At 41.3% G+C, this 24,785-nt stretch overlaps 1 protein-coding gene and 1 long non-coding RNA gene across 6 annotated transcripts in view; one reads left to right on the plus strand and one right to left on the minus strand.

Moving 5' to 3' along the window:
• Positions 1–24,785, plus strand: part of slc12a5a (solute carrier family 12 member 5a) — a 173,987-nt gene that overhangs the window by 15,341 nt on the left and 133,861 nt on the right. The gene's annotated exons all lie outside the window — the stretch shown is intronic.
• LOC135238172 (uncharacterized) lies at positions 573–3,068 on the minus strand. The gene is made up of 2 exons (XR_010325029.1): positions 2,585–3,068; positions 573–2,460 (listed from the first exon to the last, which is right to left on the minus strand). It is a non-coding gene; the product is annotated as an uncharacterized LOC135238172 (long non-coding RNA).

Here is a 24,785-nt window from a genome sequence, read left to right on the forward strand (position 1 = left end):
AGAACCCTCTTGATTGGTATCTCCCGGCAGAACCAGCCTCAGTCAAACTCATAGATTGCTTTACTCTGGCCCCCTGACACCATAGCTAGTTGAGCTGAGATATCATCTACAATATCAGCAGCAAAATGCAATTCCTGTCGGTGGGCGCCTTTTTCCTTTCACGAGGGTTCAGAAAAAATCGCCGGCTTTAGCCTGGTTGCGTTTTGTTTTTTGTTTTTTTTTTGGACTTCTGCCCATTTGTCGGGTGCATTCTCAGATGTGAATTGTAATTACTGAAACTGCTAAGCAGGAAGAAAAAAGGCTCTCTGAAGAGTGGACAATTAAAATGCTGGCCGTGGGAGGAAGTCTTTGTCTGCCGTCGAGTGCCCCATTGTAACGGAACATGCTCAATATCACACCAGATACTTGTGATGATATCAATAGCGAAATTGAATGTAGATGCAGCAGACTGACTCTGTCTTCGGAAAACTGTCTCAGTCCTTGTTTATTGTACCATAGACAGATTTCTTCCCAAATGTATTTGGATTTTACGTCACAGAATCACAATGAATTACTGTCAAATCAACACAAACTAATGGTACATACTGTACATTTAATTACGATTTTCCGCTACAAACTTTGCAGTGATGATTAAAATATGCTGCATTGAGAGATGTATCAAAAAAAGAAAAGAAAAGGGAACATGACCTTCAAACAGAGTCCCCAGAATTCCTCAGAGAGCCTGATAAGAGGCCTTCATGGCTGCATACAAGGTAGCTGGCTCAAAAACAAGCCACACCCAGTGTTTAGCTTTGTTAGGCACAGATTAACTGTAAATTTCCCACTTACAGATTTAATGGATCTAAGTAACGCACATATTCTAATATGTTTCCCTCTTCAGACCCAGGGGTTGTGTTTTACCTGAAATGTCATCAGAGCACTTCAGGAGATTTAGGGAAGCGTTTCAATCAATGACAACCTGCTGAACACAATCCCTAGCTCCGAGGAGGGAAACATTTCTAAAGATGGTGTTTCAATGACAGAAACTCTCTTTGCTGGATAGCTACAAGCTAGCTTTATCACGACCTAGCATTTAGCTTCCCTGATGCTGAGTTACTTTTAATTGTCATCAGTAGAATCAAAGCTTGTCATTCATGGTGGGGCAAGTGACATGGTCCGTGGGGCGACCAACTCTTCGACCGAGAGCAGGTCCCCTTGTGCAGGCAGGGATTTGGTCCTCCGCCATGGTCTTCCTCAGCTGTGGTCCCTTCTCAATCTCTCTTCTTTCAACCTGTCTGAATAAAGCAAGGCACATGAGGAGAGGGCAATCTGTGTTTGAGGAGCACTGAGAAGCCTTGGCAGCCCTGGTGTAAATTCTGACACATGCATGGAGGATGTCTTCACATGAATATATTTAATTTCTTCCATTAAAGTCAACACATTCCAAATGCTATGCCTTGCCATAAGCAAATACAGCAGCAAAGGTTCCTGTTACTAATGACAGGTTTCCGTGATTAAGAAAAACATGGAAGGAATGTATGACTTGGCTATTTGGTTGATCTATCATTATATTTCCAAATAACCTTTATAAACCTGGAATGTTAGTATAATATAGTGACTTACAGAATGTGTGTGTTGGTAGACTCTAAGTGAACTGGTATTTAACATGTTGATAGACAGCAAGTGACCATGTGGAGTTGCCTTGTTGATTGATATAAATGCAGTTTCCTGGAATCCTGGTTACGGCTATATCCAGGTACACAGGATTGATCCATGTGTTTTTTTTTTAGCTTGTCCACCTCCAAACCATCCAGCACTGCTACACCCGTCTTTCCCCTCAGCTCGCCAGCTGAAGCAGTGCTTAATTCTGAGGGAATGTGATTCTCCTGAAATGTTACCGCCAATCATTTTCCATGTGGTACACAGTGGTGAACAGTCAAACTAAAAAGGTGGGCATAATGGCAACAGGCTCTCTCTCTGCTCTATTCTCAGCTTGGTCCCTCTGGCAGATCCGTGTAGTGCACCATCTAGGCATGCTCTTGATTAACAGAAGAAGACAAGATTGACGTGAAAAAATGATTGTGTAGGTAGTGTAATTGCAAAAATGATTCCTTGCAGATTAATCAAAAGGCAAGAAAGAAAGAATGTTCTGGAATCTGGCCATAGTCCCACGCCCCCCTTTGATATCTACTACAGTCAGTCAGGGAGAAATCCTTCCAAAGTGATCCTCCATCTCTCTCTCTTTCTCTCTTTCCCCTTCCTTCTGTTTCTCTCCCCCTCTTTCTTTCTCTCCTGGTTAATCTTGTACTTGCTCTATCACCCCCTCCTCTCTCCCTCTGTCTCTTTGTTTCTCTTTCTCCCCCCCTCCCTTTCTCTCTCTGTCCCTCTTCTCTTGGGTTTGGTGCAATGCAGTGCCTTCACCATACTGGGTACCTTACAGCTTTGGCACAGCAGCCTCTCTCCTGTTTTCATTCACAGTACCTGGGGAAGGAGAGCCCGTTAATCTTACTGAAGCCGTGAAACACACACACACACACACACACACACCAGAGAGACAAACCAGAGAGACGCAACAACATGACTCAAATTTGAAAGAATACTGTACCTGCATGGTTTCAATAAAAAAAATAATTTCCCTTAGTGCTGTAAGAAGCAATTGAGCAAATGTATTCCCTCAGGAACACTACAAGAGAGGGCAGACCAAAATGAATTTTAGAGCGTGGTAGTCTGTGGCTGTCTTGCTGCTTGTTGCAGTCGTCCTCGTTTGAAAAGGGAGGAGGTGGTCTGTTCTGGCACACCAGGAGAGGTTTGCAGGCTTCTGGGTGGAACTGAATTCCTCCCAGACGTTTTTTGTGTTTGTTGTGCCGAAAATCAAGAGCAGCAAGTCGCATTAGTGTTTAGTTGTAAATAAATAATGAGGTTAAAGCGACCAGGGGGGCTGCAGTGATCCAAGTTTTTAGCTTCCAACACCTCCCTTCCTCCACTCCCACCCAGTGATTTGTTCATTTGAAGTTGAGGTTTTTTGGCTAGCGGACAGGTGTGGGAGTGATGCGTTTCCATGACAACTGGAGGCTGCAAGGGCGGTTGGAATGGCAGACTCTGTCTCACTCCTGGCTGTATTGCAGTTGTACCAGTTTTTTTTTTTTTTTTGGAGGGTGGCGGATGCAGATTGGCTGGAGACAGGCAGACTTACATCACCACCAGTTCTAAGACCATTAACACCAGAATCACAGCCTCCACCTTTTTTCCAAGAGCTCAGTCTTCCCTCTTTCCACCAGCCTGTACGGTCTTCCCTGTGGCACTGTAGGTACTCATAGAAAATAATATAAAAATAGAAAAAATAGAATACTTAGAATACTGAGCATACTTTGTATGAACTTTAATTATACTTCCAAGTATTCTTAAGTACAAAATAGTATACTTCAGGTATACTTCAGCATAGTTTTTTCAGGTATACTGTACATTAGTGTATCATTTTTGCAGGTATACTTCAGAATCCAGGTTGTTCAGGTATACACCAGCATAAAGTTTTTTTAGGTATACTGTACGCCACAAAGTTTCTTCCAAGTACACGATGACACAATAAAAGGAAATTGCAAAAGAGATGAGAAAAAAGTTGTTCAAATATATCAGTCTGGAAAGGGTTACAAAGCCATTTCTAAGGCCCTGGGACTCCACCAAACCACAGTGAGAGCCATTATCTCAAAATGGAGAACACTTGGAACTGTAGTGAATCTTCGTAGGAGTGGCTGGCCTGCCAAAATGTCTCCAAGGGCACAGCTACAACTAATCCAGGAAGTCACAAAAGATCCCAGAAGAACACCCAAAGAACCGCATGCATCTCTAGCCTCAGCTAAGGTCAGTGTTCATGACTCCTCAATAAGAAGGAGGCTGGGGAAAATGGGATTCATGGGAGAGTAGCAAGACAGAAACCACTTCTGACCCCTAAGCCTTTTTAGATAATGTTCCATGGACAGATGAGTCAAAAGTGGAACAGTAAGAACAGCATGCCAAACAGTCAAGCATGGTGGTGGTAGTGTGATGCTGTTGGGATGCTTTGCTGCCTCAGGACCAGGATGACTTGCCATTATTGAAGGAACCATGATTTCGGGAAATTCCTAAGGAGAATGTCTGGTCATCAGTCCGTGAGCTGAAGCTAATGTGTAGTTGGGTTATGCAGCAAGACAATGTTCCAAAACACAAAAGCAAATCCGCATCTGAATGGCTGAAAAGAAACAAAATTAAAGTTTTGATGTGGTCTAGTGATCTGCTCTCCATATGCTTTAGCTCATCAAAATGACTAAAGAATACCTGACTTGATTTTGTGAAGCCTACTCTTAAAAAGGTGCAGGAGGCATCTTCTTTTTTTTTACTGTTGCTAGGTAACTACACTCCACTCCTGTCAATCACTTGGCTGCTTTCATTAATGGTACTAGCTAACTAATTTCACCTGAAATTTTGGTTGGTTGTTTGTCTTTAAAAAACCGTGGATAAGCGGATTCTTTGTTTGCGGTGGACCCTGACGGCAGAACCGAGACCCCTCTTCATTTCCATGGGAATGGACAGCAGAGAAAAGAATGACAGTGATTTAGGGTGTTTTTTTCCTCGGAGTACGTCAAAGTAAAATCCTAGCCCATTGCAGCTTGGTGCACACCAAGTGCTTCCTGAAAAACAGCGAGGTGGTGCCCAGAGTGGATAAATGTGAGATGCCTAGTGCACAAAAGCACGGTAGAAAATGCTTCAAACTCATTGAAAAGAATCAGAGACAAGGTGCTCTCAGGTGCTAAAAGCACATCCTGTCTGGCTGTAGCCTTGAGCTGCCGTTGCTATGGATAACGGTGAGACTTTTGTCTGGCTTTTATAACAAGAAAGGGAAGACCTCCGGAAGTCATATACTGTCCTTTTTAAAAACCGCTGTGAATACCTCCAGACAGTTATGTATTTACACTTATTATAAATTCCTGTCCTATTTTTATATCCGCTACTGCAATAGTATTTGAAAAATCATTTCGATAAGGAGACTCAGCCCGCAGTAACCGTTTTATAGGTGCGGCTTGAGGGAGGTCATTAATACAGACAGTCTGCCTGGTCTGAGACAGGAGCTTACCCCTGGGAGATCAGTGAGTCAGGAGAGAGCAGGGTATGCGTCGGCAGGGCGTGTGTCACCCGTCTGCCAGCTGCCCTCTGTGACATCACTGTCACCAGGATTCCGTGTCACATGCCTTCCCCCTCTCTGCTTCTGCACCAGAGGTGGCCGAGCTGCTGGGTCATCTCTGAGATCATGACCACAGCCTCATTCAACACTTTATTTCACATTATTTGAATAACTGTACAGTGAACTTTCAGCAGAAGGGGTATTTGGTCTCTGCAGCAGTATGAAAGATAAAAATACATACCATACACGTCTTGCTTTGATATACAATACAGTGTATCTATATATTATGTGTTCTTTATGGAATGTATGGTTAGAGACTTAGAGCAATGCTTTTTAGTACTGAATTGTCCATTTGTATCCATTCAGTGGCCACTTCATTAGGTACAGCTATCTAAATCATGTATCTGGCTTATCTGATCAAACACAGAGATTTCTTCTCCCCAGAGGCCATGGAAGACCCTGGCTGTGGAAGCACAATGGGTGCGATTTATTACATCACGTCTGACCTTTGTGATGTCACAGCCTGCACGACCCACAATGCTATTCCAGTCCACTGAAAACGCTGTCCCACTGCGCTGGAAGCAAAGCGTTCTTCTTATTTAATTACCGGAGGAGCCTCTTTAATTAATGCAAACTTGGTAATCGCTTTGATTTTATTTGATTCATGCCATTATGTAGGATTATACTGTTTGCTGTTCCCCCGCAAACATGCTGTCTGTGGGTATGTATTTAGGCAAATCCTTTGCCTGTGCCTGGATCTGTCTCTAAAATAACCAAATTAACACGGAAAGACAGCGCACACGGTCTCTAATGTGCCAGATGTCTGAGCAGCTTCCGTTTGCTTGACCACAGCCGGTGTCGTTTAATTATTAGAGATCGTTCTCTGTGCTGATGACCTTGACAGTGGTAATAAATTTGGCCGATTTCCCCATCCGGGTTCGGCGCAAACCGAGGCTGTAGATCAACACGACCGCGCGCGGGGTCCGAGGAGGACGGCTGTGCCTGTCCTGGCTCGTCTCTGTGTTCCAATCGGTGGGGAGACCCGTGCAGCGCTGGGGTCATTTTAATTGAAATTGATTTTGCTGAAAACAAAGGGGAAGCAACAGTAACAGATTGAGGAGGCAGCTGGCTGCAGGGTGGAAATCTCCCATGGAAGGGGGGTATGGCTCAGGTCTGGTACCCCGGCTCTAACCCTAACCCTAACCCCCCCCCCCCCCCCCCACTTCAATTCAACCTGTGAGGTCTTGGCTTCCAACCAGGCAAACATGCTCTTGCACCTTTTTATTCTGAGTACTTTGGTGGCTCATCAGCAGCATGTGCACAGTTGATGTCAGGGCACGACTTCCTCCTCCTCCTCCTCCTCATCCTCCTCTCCTTGCTTCTTCCCCTCTTTTCTTCATGCTGCCCATTCACTTAGTCATCACATGGGTATAGTGTAGTACGCTGGAGTGCGTGTGTGAATGTGCATGAATCTGTTGTGTGTGTGTGTGTGTGTGAGAGGGAGAGAGAGAGAGAGACAGCGAGAGCGAGAGAGAGAGAGCTAAATGATCCTTTCTTTCTACTAGGTCACAGTGGCATGCAGGCGATATGGGACATTCAACCTCCAATATCAACACAAACTGAATTAGCACAATAGGCAGACTCATTTATGTTGGCTCATAATTGAGTTGGGGTGGAAATATTGATCCTGCAGTTGCTTTTATTGAATCAAATGTGTCTGTGAGCACATTTAGAGCAATGCAGCAGTGTGGAGGAAAGAAACAAAAAAAAAAAGAAAAAAAACAAAAAAAACACCGGCGTGTCTATCTCTCACAAACAACTGCACCCTGAATGCCTGAACAAAGCCCAGGGTCTGTGTAGAAAGGTGTGAAAATAGCAGACCGGTGGTTTCTCCCAGCGATAATCAGCTTAGCTACACCCCAGCAGCCTGGCGTGAACCCCACCGAGTGTCGCCTGCTGATTCAGTTTGAGGCTCTTCACGCCCCCTTTGACACAGGCTTGATATTTTGTGCCGGGGGGGGGGTGGGGGGGTTATATGTGTCCAAGGCTGCAGAGCCATTCAGGAGATGGCCTGCCTCCAGCAGCAGTACTGAGCTGCAGTGTGCTGCTGTTAATAAAATAAAATAAAATAAAATAAACTGGAGCTTTCACTTCTGGCTTTCCATCATTATCAGAGATTGCTCTTTAGCTGTATTGTTCTGGCTTTGCTGGTGGGTGTATATCAGGAGGTATATCAGAAGATTTGTTTATCGCACAAATGCACGCGCACACACAGATGCACACAGACACAGACACTCACGCAGACACAGACAGAGACCTGTGCAGGGTAACTGTTAAATATTGAAAACAGCGTGCAGATGCAGAACCTGCGTAAGAATTTGCACACACTTAACCGTTCCTTTTTGTCACTCCCGATTGCCCTCGCTTGCTCTGAGCTTTCTAATTTTAGGTGGCGCGCTTTCCCTTGGAAACTGTTCCGATGGCATAATGACTCGGCCTAATTCAGCAAAGCTACATCTCGCTAAGATGGAGCCGCCCGCTGAAAGGGCACATTAGCACAGACCCAAAAACATTTTTATTTTGTGACTCATAATGCATCTGAGGACATGTTGGATGAAAAAATATATCCCCTCAAAATAGTTATAATAACGGTATAAAATATGCCTGCTATTATAATACAATCAAGATTTATCGTTGTACCGTAATAAATTGTTTATATATAATTCCTGTTAATGTTATGTAATGCTATTTTCACCCAAGAAGGAAAATTTTAGGGTTTTGTTTTTATAAGAGCTGGTTTATAATCATCGTTTGCAACAATTTACAAAACATCTCAGATGATCGGAAATCCAATGTGGTGAATGTAGTTAAATTTAAGTTAAATTGCGTAAGTATTCCGTATGAGGAGATGCTTTGCTTTGAAAGGAAATACCTTTGAGCTCTTTTTTTGTGAAGAGTTGCAGCTTTACTGTGTTTCTTGGTAAGTTAGGCCACATAAAAACCGACAACGTCTTCCTGTTCCACGCACACAGACCGCAGTCTACCCCGTCAACCACTGTCACCATGCTAAAAGATTTTCAGTTGTGGCATCTTCCTCACCCACCATGAGGCTTGGCTAATGTAGCATATACTGCCCCTAACCCTTAATTTTCTCTCAATTTGCCTTCACCACTGTGGGGATGACAGATCCTGGCTTGAATGGGATTTTGCGCTTGGTGTATTGACATTGACATTGTACAACTTTGAATCCATAGTTTAGGAGTGAAAATGGGGGAAGACACCTAGCTTTCTGATAAGGAGAGACTTTACCATGAACTAAGAATACATACATTTCTGTTTAGCACTTCTATTATTACGTAGCTGTGTCTCTAGGTTTATCATTGTCACATGCGAGTGTGACACCCCAGGGAGGGAGGTGCGGCAGTACTGGGCAACACCGTTGTCTGTCACATGGAGAGAGAGAGCACCCACACCAACACAAAATAAAATGAACGGACAACTTCACCCTTCCCCCTCACGGGTTCTGGGCAAAAACAATGAACTAAAACAACAAGCTAAAATAACAAAGACAAAAGAAAGTAAAACAGAGTGACAATTATTTCAGTTCACCGCTCTGTAGCTGACCCGCCTTCCCGGCCAGGTCCAGCTCCTCCAGCATCCCAGCTGAGGATTGCTTTCTTTTCAGTGCTCAAAATGAACCGAAAAATCATAACTGCGCTCTTGGTGTTAGCTCTGACAAACTGTGGAGAGCAGCACACCTTTAAGCACCTGGGCTGATTAGCTAACGCAACCCAGGTGTGTGTGCTCTCTCCACCAGCCGGCGCAGCCGAGACCAATCCGCCTCTCCAGCGGACCGACTGCTACAATCATCTTTTGTTGTCTGAGGTGCACTTTGTGGCAAGTGAAAAACATGAATGAGTTTCATTACTTGGTTCAATTTACTTCTTAAGATTTGTGGTGGTGTTGAAATTCCAGTGTTCTGTAGGCCCATATAGGCAAGTGGCTGGTGAGGCAGTGGTGAAAGTAGAGGAGAGGACCTCATGATAGAATTTTCAAACAGGCCCTCATGGGCTATGGATTGTCCTTGCTGCATAGTTACTGTGGTGTGTGGACATTTTATTATTTTTAAATTGCATATATTCGTACAGAGGGCAAATGCTGTGTATGCTTTTTGAAAATAGTATATAGGAATAGTATTGCGGAGCCAACTGTGAATCAGATAGCCACAATGATTAGTATAGATAGTGAGTCTCTCCGGTTTGAATGATTCCCTTAGTCCATTATCCTTTGAAATAACCCTGAAATAGACAAATTGGTCAGAAAGATCAATGAAAAGAGAAAGAGTCGGTGTGTGTTGGCTGAGAATTGGAATGTCCCTGACAAGCAGTTTTGGCTGTATAATGTGCTGAATTCAGTAGAAAATTTGAAAGGTGTTTTAAAAATGTAGGTAAGATTTTAAAAATGTATTGGCAACATTTTTGTAATTTAACATTAAAACTGAGCCTATATGTTTTTTTTTTTTAATCCTGCAATCATCAAAAAAAGTAACAAACTAACAACATCTGATGTACCCTGTTGTCAAAGATGCTGTAACTCCTCTAAGTGAAATAACATGACAGTGAAAGGTAGACTTGGGGAGAGGAGAGGGAGTGAATCTGATCTCCACCAGGTCGTCCTGCTGTTCCTTTCCGTTTCACTCAGCCCACCTGTTACAGAGGCGGGAGTCGCAGGGTCGATCGGCGTAAGCGCAGGCTCCAGACGCCGTCATGCGTGAGAGCCCGTCTGCGGAGGCTCAAATTCACTCTCGCCTGTGCGCCTTCAGCCCTGTTCAGCGATCCCGTGTCCTTAAGACAGTGCTCTCAAACTCGTTGCCATGGAGGGCCGTGTGTACGCAGGTTTCCATTCCAACCAATTCATGCCGCCTTAATTGAGTCCAATTACTCATTCAGCCATGTGCATTTAACTGCACTGAAGCACAGAATATAAGTAAGTTTTTATCTAGACAATGCGGGTCGCCATAGACGTCGGGTCACCGTTATGTGCAACCCTGCATCCCTAATTCAGCAAATAATTGAACTAATTATATAATCAAGATCTGAGGCTGGAATAAAAACCAGCATACACACGGCCCTCCATTGGGCCTTCTTAAGGCATGGCACTGCCTTAAGAAGTGAACTCTATTACTTACCCAGGTAGGGGAGAGTATTTCAACCAGTAGCAAAGGAAAGGCTCTCAGCTATAAATAAATACATTTTAATGTCCACAAATGTTTTCTAAAATTAGGTGACTAATGATTAAATTCATGTTGTGCACTTGTGCCAACAAACCCAATAACGTGTGCCAACCAAGCCCGGGTTGGGGCAGGTTGGCACCAGTGCATTACATGACTTGAATCATTAGTCTCCTAATTTTAGAAAACATTTGTGGGCATGAAAATGTATTTAGCTAACATCACTCATCACAGACTTTCAAATCGTGTATCAAAGTAGCCGATTCCTATCTCTACTGGTAAGTAATACATTTCCAATATTTCTATCCAAGACAGTTTTTCTGATTCATTTAGTGTGAAGACCATTTTTTTTTTCCACTCTTGATACTACAAAACGGAAATATTTGCCTCAAAAACTAAGTGACTTTTCAGATGTTTTAACATAATACATGAGAGCAAGTCACATTTTGATGTTTGTGTCTGCAACCTTTTAAAATCCTGTCTGAATCTCGATGTGTGCATGCATCATCTTCACTCAATATTAATTCCTTGTCTTTAGGTGTAGATGATACCTGCAGGTAAAATGTCTAATGCATAGATGTAGCAGTTTCACTGGTAACAAATATGGCACAAGTATGGAAAGCTGTGGGTGCAAGGCAAGCTGTGGTCAGATTGTAGTCCATCAGGGAGAGCCATGGAGATGCTTTTAAACTGAACATTAATATATGAATATTCACATGAATATTCAAACGGAATAAAGTATTAAATAAATCAAGTATCTGATGAGGTAGCGTGACAGGTAAGGTAGGGCTCTGACAATCTACCTAGCTAACTGTCCAGAATAATTGTAAATGATGTGATAAAATGTGACACTTAGGGAGTTTTTTCTGAACATGTGACCTGGGAAACATCATGTGACCCTTATTTCAGTCCTTAATTTCAAGGTGGCACTGCAGGTGCTCTAACCGCAGTAATGAGTGGTAAACACTTAAAGGAATGTAAGCAATAGACCTTTTGCTAGTAGTTCAGTTGGCAATGTGAACACCAATTCGCATAGCAAATGTTGCTAATAATGATCGACTCCTTCAAGCTGTCCCTTGAAAAATGAAAAAAGGTAGTGTTCTTGCCATTTAAAATATTTGACATTACAGAAAAAAAATATTGGCAGCACGATAAAACTAAAAAAAACTTTGTAATTCACATACCCGGTATTCTTGTTAAATCAGGCAAAACACATTAAAATGGTTTTAGGACAACGCACAATGTCATTGGAAGCTGCCACCTACTATTGCACTTGGATAAAAAAAATAATAATAATAAATAAAAAAACAGGCTATAAACCCCAACTGTTTACACTTGAATGGAAGCAGTAGAAGCAGTTCTTTAAAAGCAGGGGAGCCTGAGAGGGGAAATACAGAGGCTGCATTTCAAGAAGGAAAAAAAAAAAGGAGTAAAGAAAATCTGCTGGCTGGCCTGCTGTTCGCTATAGTAGGAAGGAGTGCCGTTGCCAGGGCAACCAACACCCGTGATCGGTATTTGGAGCAGTGGCGAAATAGCTGCAGAGGATTTGATGTTCCGCACACATCTGGGGTCACCCGACGTGGCACACATTCTCCCGGCTGCACGCCCAACGCGCTCTTGCAGCCGGGAGTGCGGCTACCTCACCCAGCCAGGGTGAGAAAGGGAACACGCCCAGGCTTGTGCGGAGGGCTCCAAATCATGGTTTGAGGGTCGGCCTTCATGAAAATGAATAGCATAAAATGCTAATTGACCAAGTTGTTTTACTAAAAATTAGTTGCCATGGCCATAGGTACTATTGCCTGTTACTTCAGTTTGATCCATGTGCCTTTTTGGCCTGTAGTAGAGTATGTTCTCACCTATTTACAATCTCTGAATTATGTCCATGCATATTTTCAGGAAGTTGCTCGTCTTTCACATATATTTTTATAGCCTACATTAAGTACATTTTCTGTGTATGCGTTTACTCTGGATCATCCATGATTGACAGTGTTAACTGCGTATGGGGAGTGTGTCATTTGGAATGACTTGCATCTGGGCTTTTGTTTGTCTTTTTTAGGTAGATCTCACACTTAGTTTAGCATCACATGTAGATTTGCTATGTACACTATCTTTTTTTGTACGGTTATCAATTATGTACCTAGCATCTCATGAATAATTGTACTGTTAATCTCATACTTAAATGCCAGTTACAGAAATGAACAAAATGGTAAACAAGACATCATTTCTGAATGAAGCGATATTCTTTGCAGCAAAAACCAGGAAGTCGCATCATGGCCAGAGTGAAGGAACGTGCTTAATTGAAATTGATTCAAATAGGCGGCATTCTGCACATTTGCAATCATACTTTTTCACATGTGGTTTTAAAGACACATAGCGATAAACAATTTCAAGAAAATCTTATTTTTACAGAATTTTCACATTTTTTCAGATTTTTCAGGAGGGATTTACAAATCTAACGTAAGTCATAATCGTGACTTAGCGGGGTTTGATATTTTGCTCCTGTGTGGAGTAAATCTTTTTGCTGTGGCTCGGTTTCACAGGTGTCCTGGAATCAAGCACAAACTGTATTCCTGGTCTAATCTTTAAATAGACTCTTGTATGCAAATCACAAAGTGTTGATTGATTTGCTGACAAAATAAAGCAGGCCTTTTCTTCGCAAGCCAGCATTTTAACGATATGCAATCTGTCATTTTCCTTTTTCCAAGACTAAATCCACGTGAAAGGCATTCACATAGTTCAGAGAATGCTAATCCTGTCCAGTGGATACATTACACTCTCATAATGAATGAGTAACAGACTGGTGACCCCTAGTGTTTCGGAGGACAACGGCGCATGTCGACACTCTCCCAAAATGGCGGTGGGGCTCACGAAGATAGTTGGGAGTTGGCCATTCCAAATCAGCGTGAGAATTTGACATGCTCAGCCCCACATACCTCTTGTATTGTGAAAATTGTTGGTAAACTTCTAGGACCAGGGTGTGATATTTGTTATATTGTTTCATTTTGTTTTGTTTGTTCTCCTTATATGGACTTTTTTTTTGTTGGATTGCAGTTGGATGTATTTTGCAATAAAAAAATAATGAAAAAATAGTGTGATTCCAATGTCAGTTTAATGTATTTTTGACCCGTTTGGCCTTCCATACTAGGACAAAATGCAAGGAAAGGAAGCAAGGACAGATTAAATAAGACTTCAGCTTGGGATTTCTATAACAGCAGGGCTGTTTTCATCCAGAACTAGCTGATTTTTGCAATTAAAGGTTCACATTGTTCAACAAACTCTGTCTTACAAATGTATTTCATGCTCTGGTGACTATTTTGATACAACTGCAGTGTGTCAAATGAATTTATGGTATTTGGAATAGATTTCACAAAAGCTATTACTTGCTTTTCATTTACAATTTAAAAATAATAATAATTTTTTAAAAATCAACTATGGTCTTTTTGCACGGAGACCAAAAACAAAGAGGAATCATAAGTTAGCAGGGCACAAGAGAGCTTTCAGCAGTGGCTAGATGTCATCCATGCTTTAACTGACACATGTTTTAGTATAAACATTAACCTTGAAAAACAGGATAGCCAAAATTAAGTACATTTCTCAATGGTGGGGCAGTCCCCTCTGCAAAAGGGATTTGCTAGAAGTAAATAAAATTGGCTCCCAATTCGCACAAATAAAATATCAAGGAACTTGACAAGTCCAGGCAGTCACAGGAGGTCACCGAAGCAGATGGCAGAAGCAATTATGTTTAGCATGTTTTATTTGTGTTGCAAGGAAAATCGGTTACATCATATTTGAATGTAGTGCTTGCAGACAGCGTACCTTGCTGCTGTAAATTACTCTTCAGTTGCAGATACCATCAGGAAATGCCTGCTGGATGGCGTTTGCTTAACAATGTGAATGCATTCATCTCAGAAAATGCAACTTGCTGAACATTTTGAAAGCCCTAACCTGGGAAACCCTCTAAAGGCTGAATGCTAAATGCAGTCCATTTAATCTGCCATGCCCGCATTAGCCCTTGACCAAGCAATTTCCCCAAAGTGGACAAACTTGTAGTAGTTGTTGAAATACCCTAGTGGTCGGCACGCCAGCATGCCGAGATTGCTCAACTCAGACATTCATTGCTCCTGTATATATGCAATCTCTCAGTATTTCACTGCAAACTAAAAAAGAGCCAGTTAATTTCTTATTTTTTACCAATGATAATTGCATTTGTGGCACTTTATTTCTTCCTAAGTTATGTCATGCTGAAAGAGCTAAATGGGAGTTTTATTGAGAACCCTCTATTCTTTGCCATAAATGTTATAGCAAATGCAGACTTATCATCCAACAGGCAGTACTGTTATTTCTGGTTTAAAAGAGCATAATTTACCTGTGATTGCACATATTAAGGGAAAAAAAACTGGAATAGAGAAGATGCTCACATGCTGACCAACGATTTAGTAGTCTACATTCAGGTATCATCCACTATGATCGTACAGGCTTACCAGGAGAAAGCACTCTAGCTAAGGTAAGAGTTATGTCATTTTGCACAATGTCTCTGAAAATAGGTGGTCATTAAACGTATACATTTTAGCTGCTTCTTGATTTAAATGTTTGAACATTTTGAGGGGAAAGTGTTTTAGTCCATTTTTAGCTCTTCTTACTGTGTGAACCACTTCCCTACTTCCCCCTACCACACACACTTGCTGTTTCTCCCCACTCTTCCTAACACCACTCTTCCACAACGCCAGAAATCCTATTTTAGAGCACAGCACTCTCTGTCTTCCCATGATAGATTTGTATGTTTCATTTTTGTTCTAATGGAACAGAAAGGAGGTCTGTATGCATATTTAATGAAATGTAGAATGTCTGCTTCTCTCTTCTTTCTCTCCCTCTTGAATTCCACACAAAACGTATACACTAGCGACTATATATTTTTAGTACATAGGATCACTCAGAGGACTGCATATCCTTGTCAACATTGACAACATTTTCTTAAATTGATGAAGAGCATTTCAGCCATGCAATAGGCTAAACCTGGATATACCAAAGAAAAAACTGAGGTAAAATATCCTGCCATAAACATCATATATCATATGTTTGTATTGAAAAACATATGTCACATTATTCTCTACTCTCTACTGCAGTATTCATTTATTCTCTATCTTCAAAGATTTCACTGGGATCCCCAGCAGGGCTCTGCCTGGGCTCTACCATGAATTCCCTGAAATCCTTCTGATTGGCTTTGAAATCCCAATAATTATTGTTTTTATTGAGCCAACAATCCACTAATTGGGTGCTCTGTTTCTGTAAAGTTCATAATCATCCATGATAGGTCACCTTAATGTAAATTTGTGACTTGTAACTACGATGTGAAAAAGTCTAATGGAACACATGCACAACAGGAATTTAAGGCTTTGGTAATGCTTACTGAATGCTCAAAATGGAACTTTGCAGCAATTCATAGGCTAATCGATGTCATAACATGGTGAAATATTATAACTAGAATTATGTGCAGCATGTTCCTGTTATGTTCTACAGATAATATAAACTGATTAACAGAAATTGATTATTTTCTAGCTGAAGTAAAGCTTTTAAGTGACAATACAAAGCTACACTGAAACTAAACATAGGTTTATTCCATAGAGTGACAGTAATATACTGTTTTAATATATTCATAAAACACAAACGTTGTACATACCTGCACATAAAGTACACACACACACACACACACACACACACACACACAGGCTCCCATATTAGCCTCAGAGGCAACAGGTGCACTGGCTGTGTGACTGCCTCTCCTGTCTGACATGGTGTCTCTGTATGCCCCCTGTGGAGAGGTCACATGACCCTCCCCAGACTTGTGGTCCTGTGTCTGACCCCCTAGGTGTATCACGCCTGATTCGTCCATCTGCATCCCCTTTCTTGACTCGCTGGTTAACGCTCCACATGTTCACGCTCTTGTGAAAACGTCTGTACCTCCGCAGAGTCCTCCTCTTCCTCTGCTGTGTATTTCAGAAAAGCACTGGTTTTAACTACAGCAGAAAAAAAAAACACACAGCTTGCATGAATATCACCGTGGTTATGAGCGTAATTCATTCCATTACATGGAGTGCGGTGGCTAATGAATGCACACTTGTTCCAGTAATCAGTTATTGTTCATAATGTGATTATCCTCCCCCTTGGAGATTTGTCACTTCAATGCAATGGCACTATATCATAATAACCACCTAGCGCAGCCGTGTACCTGCACAGTGCTGTCAGTCTCCATAAGCCATTTAATGTGATGTCAGGAGAGAAAATTCTCTCAGGTACCAAATTGGTTCTCTGGCCTCTGCCGCCTAATTGAAATGTAGGTTACTTTAGACAAGTGTTCTTTTGTGTTTTGTATTTTTTTTTTATGAATCGACTGCTGAAATCTAAACATAGGTTGTGTTTAAATGATACATTCCCTATTGGTTTGTCAGTAATTCAGAAAAAGAAAAAGTTTGGGAACCCCTTGTCAAAATGCATGTTTTGATGATTTTCTAAATGAAAAGAAGTTAACACAATCTCTGAATGGAACTAACTTAATCACCCATCCATCCATCCATCCACTATCTATACCTGCTTACTCCTGGTCAGGTTTGTGGGAGGTGCTGGAGCCTATCCCAGCATGGATTTAGCGAGAGGCAGGAATACACACTGGACAGTTCGCCAGTCCATCGCAGGGCACACACACCATTCACTCACACACTCATACCAATGGGCAATTTAGACTCTCCAATTAACCTGCATGTCTTTGGACTGTGGGAGGACACTGGAACACCTTGAGGAAACCCACACGGACACGAGGAGAACCTGCAAACTGAACACAGAAAGGCCCAGGCCAGGATTCAAACCAAGAACCCTCTTGCTTTGAGGCAACAGTGCTACCCACTGCACCATCGTGCTGCCCCCAACTTATCATGTTTTCTGTATATTTTAATTCACAATTACTTCTTATTTGCTGAATTTACTAGAGAAAGAGATCAGACGTGTGTAACACTCCCACCCCATTCCCAAGTAAGGAATAATCTAATAAAATATTCACACAACAGATTAAAAAGTGTGTAGCATTGTGTCAGCCAATACATTGTCTTTGGCACGGACATTCCTGACTTCCAGATGCCTGCAAAAATAAACTCCAGCATACCATACTAAAGGTTGGTGATCGGTATAAACCAGTACGGGAACACTGGATGAACCATAAACTTCTAAAGTGTTCTCAAGCCAAAATCAGGACAAGAGCCTCTTTTAGTCTAATACATGATGATGATGATCAAACTTCTTAGACAAGTAAGAAACAGGGTGCTCAATGCCATTAGAGCTGTCCTGAAGTAGAACAGTACCTGCTGCAGTAGCTCCACTGTTATCACTAGCATCTACTGCAGGCTTAAACGGCTGCTCGATTTCGGGAGCTTTTAACGTTGGAGCACTTGTAAACAGGGCTGTCACCTGTTCTGAAGAACACCGGCAACGGTCAGACCGTACGTAACAAACGTTAGGACTCATGACAGAACAGTAACGGGCGAGACGGCAACTGAGAAGCCTCTGTAATGACCTGCCATCCCCAAGACACCTTGCAACCAACACCCCGGGGCAGGAACAGGCAACGCAAGAATCGTCTCCACTTTAGAGCGAACTGGGCGAATCTGACCCATCCCACAATTTACCTCAGATAGGTTACAGCGGTCTGACTAAAAGCGCATTTAGCAAGGTTTAGGGTCAGCGCAACTCTACTTAAGTGATCCAAGCCTTTCAACATGCTGTTCGCAAGTGTCTAAACACAGAACCACATCGTGCTCTGATGACACCAATGTTCTTGGAATGGGCAAAAAAAAAGGTTTTAGCACGTTGTTGCGACACAGCCTACTCCTACATCATTTGCAATCTTTTTTTCTGCACTGAATAAAGGCCGCTGTAGCAAGCCTGCAGACTAAAACCAGGGACTGGCAACAGGACTAAAACTTTATCACCCTGGACAAAAGGCCTGCTCTCTTTTATCAAGCCAGACCTTCATTAAGAGAATTGTTGGAATCGTTAAAATGACAGACACACCGATGCAGATCATCTATTTATAGTCCCGCATCTTTTTTAATTTCGCTGCTCCGCAACGGTCCTTGGCATCCCGGTGACAGGCATCTTCCAGTCCGGTTGCTAGGCAACGGCCAACAGTGTCCTTGTCTTCGTGTGTCACCTGAAGAGAGTGTCACGGCCCTGCCCTTTCGGGCTCTGCCTGGGTTGTCATTTTCTCTCGTTTTCCTCAGGTGTGAGTGTCCAGTTGATTGCCTTGGTGAGCATATGTGCACCACCCCTCCCAAGTTTGGTCGTTGAGGGCAGCACCTTTTCCTTTGTTTGTTCTTTTCTTTCAGTTGAAAGTCAAGATATTGGTCTAATTGTTTTATTAGACTAACATTACTGAGACCATAGCTACTGGCGTTTGTCACCAGTCACACGTAGCAACTACTTTATTTCTAGGCTTTCATGATCTGTACTGTATGACTCAATGTCAAATTCAATGCTAAATATAGTTTTAGAGCTTTTAAACGTATGATGAGAAGATGAGAAAGTAACATTGGAGATTTGTGTTGTTTTGAGGCTAGCCAGCTTGTCACCGGTCACCAGTCACATCACATCAGCTGCTTTCACAGCTACAAGCTGATGTTTTGGGTTTCATCTGGTTTTACTTGAAAAATGTTTTTTCTTTCATTGTCTGTATGTATTTATGTCAAATTCCAAGTAAAAATATAGTTTTAAACGTAAGATGACTAGGTAGTACCATCGTTTGGAGATCTAGCTAAAGTCACCTCTGCTTTGCTCTTATCCGTATAGCCATAGCCCCGCCCGCCCTGTTTGCTCAGGCAGCACTGTGAACATGCAACAGGAGGCAGGCCAGACAGCCATCCTGATTCAACAACAAACTCACATACTGCACCTTTAAAATGTAGCTATATTATTTCTTTTTTATTGTCTTTTTTGTTCATCTTTATCAAGGATGTGAATCATTTTGCAGTAAACTCGTATTTACTTATGAGCCTAAATATAAAATGGTATGCTCACACCTTAACCTGTTTCCTTTAAATGTAACCATAGCCTTTCAGGGAACTATAAATAAATTACAGTAAGGCAAGCTGCTGTTTTACGTTTTCTGCAAAACTCATGGCAACAGCTCTTGAGTGTTTCGGGGTTTGATTTTTGAACACAGCCACTTTAAATTATGAATATATTTATACATGATGGGCTTTGAATTTTGAAATCAAGTCCTTCTATTCATGAGGAAGTGCGTGCACACATTTGTTTTAATTTTGGTCTTTGATGTTGTGCAGGGAGTGTCTAATATGTGCCCAAGAAAGCCTCCTTCATCATTCATGACAGTCTTTTTTTGAAAAACGGCCACCCCAGGGATCATGACAAGAATTGCTCGAGACTGATTCCTGCAGATCCTATCTATATGCAAATTCTTGGAAATCCCAGTTTTCGGAAAATAGGCTAAAATCATACTTGCTTTAGTAAAAAGATACCCAGGCGACAATGAAAGCCATACAGAATTGAAACACCGGTGATGCAATAAAGGCATATTAAAAGGACGTTGCTGGTGCTGTTTTCGAATACAGTGTTGCGTGTTGTTGGGCGGGACCCTCAAAAACAGGACTGCCACCCCGCTACGATGTCTCTTTGCTCAAATGTGTCAATAGCGATTCCTATTGGGCAGCACTTCGATGCCGCTAATGACAGCTAATAATGCTCTGGAGCGGAGATGTCATCGGAGTTCGGCAGCTTTCTGGCATGGTACTCTCCACCATATAATTTATCACAGAGGCACCTTCTTCAGTCTGTTTATATTCCTCCCGCACCGCTCTTTCACCCGGTTCCTCAGCCTGTGTTTGCTGGAACACAACAACCCCTTTCCCCCCCGTTCCCACGGAGACGCGTTCCGCTCCGTCTCACTCGAGCGTCGAGCGTCTCTCCGGAGCGGCCGGGAAACGCGTGGCGGGACTCCGCGTGTGTCTGAGAGAATGTGTAATTACAGCCAGCTCCTGTCACAGGGGGGCGACTGCACTGCTGCATTTCCTGTGGGAGGATTTTTATCTGTACCCATACCAAAAAGAAATATATTGGCATATATTTCCATATATCCATAATATATGTGCACTACATTCAGTATATGTTCATTCCTGTTCAAATATATTTCTTATATTCAGAACATACAGAACATATGTTTGAATATATGCTTAAAATATGTCACTGTATATTTTGGTTAGAAATATATGGACATGGATATATGCATAAATATATGTCACAGTACATTTTGGTTAAGAAATATATGGACAAAAATATGCAAAGGTATACAATTAGCCTACACTCCTAGCTATGAAATGTACACCAAAATGAATGTATGCGGCATGTTTAGGTACTTGTGCCTGAATAGCTATTGTCTATTTGATTCTGTGGGTCAAGGAAACCCCAGACATCCTCGTGGAAGTTAGGTCCCCTGCAAATGAGGAATAGTAAAGTTTCACTAATTTATCACAATGGCAGACAATTAAGAATCCATTCTAATCATAGGTTTAACTACCCACCTGCATACAATTATAATCATATCTAATTAAAATGTTCTCATATGGAGTTCCTGGAACAAAATCTCTACCTTGACATGAAATATTTTTTTTATGATTGATATACAACATGGTTTAAAAAGAAATTCTATAGAGATTGTCTTCACAATCATTATAATAGTCAGAAAACATATATGGAAATATATTTAAACAAAATATATTTCATGTGCCATGTTTTAATATTTACATATATTGTTAAAATATATGTTAAAATATATATTTTACATATATTTCTTTTCAGTAGGGGTACCTTCCAAATGGACTATGGTCACTCCCTCTCAACCTACACTGGCCGTGCATAAATGTACTTTGCTTGGCATTAACTGCTCATGCTTCATTAAATACCGTGTAAAAATGGATTGTACTGAATGTATTAGAGTGAAGAACTGGCCAAAAATAACAATAAAAAAACACTTATTAATTTGCAAAAACATTGAGATGTGCTTTTGCTATAACATAAGGTGCTGTTGACCTACACTGTATAAGATCAAGCATTGAGACCCTATGAGATCCTAAGGGTTATTGCTTTTGTAGGCCTATATACTGTGCTGCATTGTATTTAATGCTGTAACCTCTTAGCCAGGGCTTGAAAAAGATGTGCAACTCAACTAGATGAATAACGGATAAATAAAAAAATATTTGTATATGCATAACATTATTGCAAAGCATATTGAGGAAGCCTATGAAATACTCATTACAAACTGAATAAACAGTTGGATATTTACTCATGTGTGAATATGTAGATTTGAACTCATATCCTCTTGATCCAGTTTTCGAAGACCAGCTTCACAGCGTAACCTTTCATGCATTATCATGCCATGGATATGGCCTATTGAGTACCATAACTTTGAATAAATATACATGTATTTGCTATAATTCTGCATATATAAAATCTGTACTTGTCAACAACCAGTATGTAAAATTACCTTTTTATATGGCGGTGTTATGACTTACAGAAAGATTAGGACCCAGGCCCAGAGATCATAGAGAGGCAGAGGTAAGTTAAATAGTAAGTCTTTTACTGAGACTTTTAACGAGAAATAACAAAACAAACAATGCTACACAGGAGGATAAAACTAGACTCGGGTGGCTAGCAGCAAGGTGTGACATGTGGAGGCATGAAGACCAAGCACCGAAGGTCAGCGAGTGAAAAGGGTCGGGAGGTGCTGACTCTCCGGATCGAAGCTGTCAAGCCTTCCTATAATAGTGTGAACACCAATGAAATCTTTTTAAGGCAAACTTTTAGTAAGGCTATCTTGGGACGGTGGGGGGTGGGAGAATAGGATGTGTAGAAGTAATAATCTGAAAAGCCTTTAAATGCTAGAAGTATCAAAAATAAGTTTTTGGAACTTGAGCCTGCTGTGAATAGTGGGGGCTATGACATAGTTGGGATTACAGAGACATGGCTTGGGGAGGAGGATGGGGATGAATATAATATAGTGGGGCACAAACTCAGTGTGCAGGACATTCCAGAAATTGACCAGCTCATGCCAAATGAGGATATTTGGATCTAGCTCATAGGGGAACATGAAAAGGAAAGTGTAGGAGGATATCAGGTGCAGCAGCAATGAAGGAGCATTGATTTATAAAATTAAAAAAAAAAAAAAGATATTACTGATGTCTTAAATAGTTACTTAAATAGTCATTAAGAATTTTCTAGAGATTCAGGTGTGATTTAATTTAAGCTTTTAAATTTGTAAAGGGGGTTAAACAAAGTGAACTGCTAGAGACTTCAGATTGAGTACTGTTAGTAGAGGGCATAAATTAGCGAAAGGTAAATTCCGTACAGACATTATATAATTTTTTCACGCAGTGAGTAACCAATGTGTAGAATAGCCTGCCAGGTCACGTGCTAGAGGCAGACACTGAGAATTTTCAAGACCAGGCTTGATACAGTGTTGGATGCTGTCTAGTCTGTACTAGATAATCAGAGCACCAATTTAGTCAGGAAAATGGCGAGCATTGTTGGGCTGAATGGCCTGTTGTCGTCATTACAGTATGTTATGTTATGTTAAGTTATACTTATTTCATGCATACATTTGCTAGACCACACTTGGGAGTATTGTGTGAAGTTCTAGGGACTGTATTACAAGAAAGATATAGAGGCTCTGGAACAGGTTCAAAGAAGGGCAAACAAATTGATTCCTGGTGTGAAAGACAAAAGCTATGAGGAATGACTTAAGATGCTTAATCTCTACAAGCTCAGTAAAAGGAGACTTAGAGGTGATTTGATTGAGGTTTTTAAATTCATAAAGGGGATTAAACAAAATGAACTACCAGAGGCTTTTCAGATTGGGTTAGGGTTAGGCTTGATATGGTGTTAGATACTATCTAGTCTCTAGGTAATCAGAGCAGTAGGTACAATTTAGTCAGGAAAACGGTGAGCATTGTTGGGCAGAATGAACTGTTCTCCTCATTATGTTATGTTATGTTATGTTATCTGGTTATGTCTAGTTCTTTTTTTAGTCTTTATATTAAAAAACATCATGTTAGGTGGGAAAAAGAAGTATTTTCAATAGCATTGGTTATTTTGTGTACTCCTTTCTCCTTCCCGTTCAAGGCCTGTAGGGATGTATGTTACGACACAGAAACAATGTGGGCACAAAAAAGCCTCTTCAGTGAGCAATGAAAAAGAATGAGAAGGGGGAGAAATGGAGAAGGAAATCCACTGACATAGCAGTCAGGCGTAGTATATCAGGAAAGCAAGTGATCAATAATTAATAGAGTGAATATGTAATGGCATGCACAAGTGTGTGTGTGTGTGTGTGTGTGTACGTGGCATGCGCGTGTACATGCATGCGTGCGATTGAGGAAGATGGTAACTTCGGCCTCTCCTCTGTCTGTGCCTGTTGTATAAAGGAATGTGTTGTTCACTGATACCCTCTCTCATCACAGTCCAACACCTGTACTTCCAGGCAAAAATGACATTTTGTATGTGTGTGTGCGCATGTGTGTGATTGCATGGGTATAACAAATTTAATATATGCAAATTTTAATGTGCCATTGCTATTTATTTGCTGAATTTTCTATTGAATTTAATAAAGCATGCCACTTGGGGTGACCAAACCTTTGCATATAATAACCAAGAAATATATTTTTAAAAAATCAAGAATAATAAATAAAACACACAATTTTCCACATACACATTTGTTTACAAATCTTATGGCAAGTAAAGCTGAACTGTAACAAATGGTGGAGTCTCTGTAGCCGTGGGAGACATAAAGATAAAACCTCCAAAGAACGAAATAGCATTTAATTTCAGAGTGGTTCTCTGACACTAAAGAGCACCTTGAGTGTGCTGGTAAACAGCATGCTTTCCTCAGAGAACAAATCTCCCTGCTAAATAATGCATTTATTCCAGTCATCTAAGTGGAAGCAAGAGGCTCGCTCCAAACTCCTCGGGCACCACAATCACATTTCTATTTGCCGCTATTATACATCATACAAAGTTTGATATTTCAAGGCCGGGCTTTTCTGACAGCGGCCAGCAATAATTTATTTTAATAATCTGAAATAACAAAGACAGGGTAACAGGCAGCCATGTCAGACAGGTTACTTTCATGTGGATTTGAATGCAATTTCTTCAGATTGATGGGATTTAAAATGGGAATCAGCGAAAAGCATCCTGGAGGTTGATTGATGACGATAGTTGATATCTGACGTATTCTTGACAAATATTCTTGATTATAATTGCGCCAACTGCAGAGAAACACAGCACTCTGGTCGCCTTACATCATTATGCAGAGAAGTGCATTCCTCTTTATTTTTATGCCGCAAAAGGTTGCAGCGTTTCATATTTCATGTC

This window comes from Anguilla rostrata, chromosome 13, assembly GCF_018555375.3.
Source record: "Anguilla rostrata isolate EN2019 chromosome 13, ASM1855537v3, whole genome shotgun sequence".
In the NCBI taxonomy this organism is placed as follows: Eukaryota; Metazoa; Chordata; class Actinopteri; order Anguilliformes; family Anguillidae; genus Anguilla; species Anguilla rostrata.